This window comes from Bison bison, unplaced genomic scaffold (assembly GCF_000754665.1).
Source record: "Bison bison bison isolate TAMUID 2011002044 unplaced genomic scaffold, Bison_UMD1.0 scf7180017864324, whole genome shotgun sequence".
NCBI classification, from domain to species: domain Eukaryota; kingdom Metazoa; phylum Chordata; class Mammalia; order Artiodactyla; family Bovidae; genus Bison; species Bison bison.
In genome coordinates, this window is record NW_011494896.1 from 10,179,359 (window position 1) to 10,179,994 (window position 636).

Sequence of the window (636 nt, forward strand, 5' to 3'; positions counted from 1 at the left end):
TTTCTCCACTGTTGCCCTGTAAATAAATTCTTCAGTACCATTTTTCTAGATTCCGTATATATGTGTTAGAATACAGTATTTATCTTTCTCTTTCTAACTCACTTCACACGTCCACATCTTTATAATTCAAAACTTTTTCTTTCACTTTTAACATTTTGGATGGAATTTATGAAGTGCATTAGATGCCTCCCTTCTCATTATACAGTCATAAATCTTTATTTTATGAGTCAAGGTCGTTAATAAGAAACAAGGCATTTGATGCTGCCAAATTGATCTCAGAGAAACAGCAGTGTGAGGTCCTGAAGAAAGATCTCAGCTCCCTGCCCTGGGATTGAACCTGGGTAGCCTGGATGAAAACCAGGAATCCTAGTCACTAGAAAACCAGGGATTAGAGGCTAGAAGTACAGTGGCCCTGACTCTTGCCGCAGTTTGAAAGCAAGAATGTTTCAAGGAGGCAAAAACTATAAAAACAGAAAGTTTATTATTAGAGACACAACATAATGTCTGGGAGAGCACACAGGAAAAGAGTTTGTTTATCTGACTCAGAAGCAGGGCAGAGATACACACCCAGAGAGAAAGGGTATGGTCATCCTCTGTAATGAAGAGGAATGCGGTAATTCAGAGACACACATGCGG

General features: G+C 39.3%; 1 protein-coding gene across 1 annotated transcript in view; it reads left to right on the forward strand.

Moving 5' to 3' along the window:
* Positions 1-636, forward strand: part of TENM4 (teneurin transmembrane protein 4) — an 858,900-nt gene that overhangs the window by 812,878 nt on the left and 45,386 nt on the right. The window lies entirely within an intron of this gene.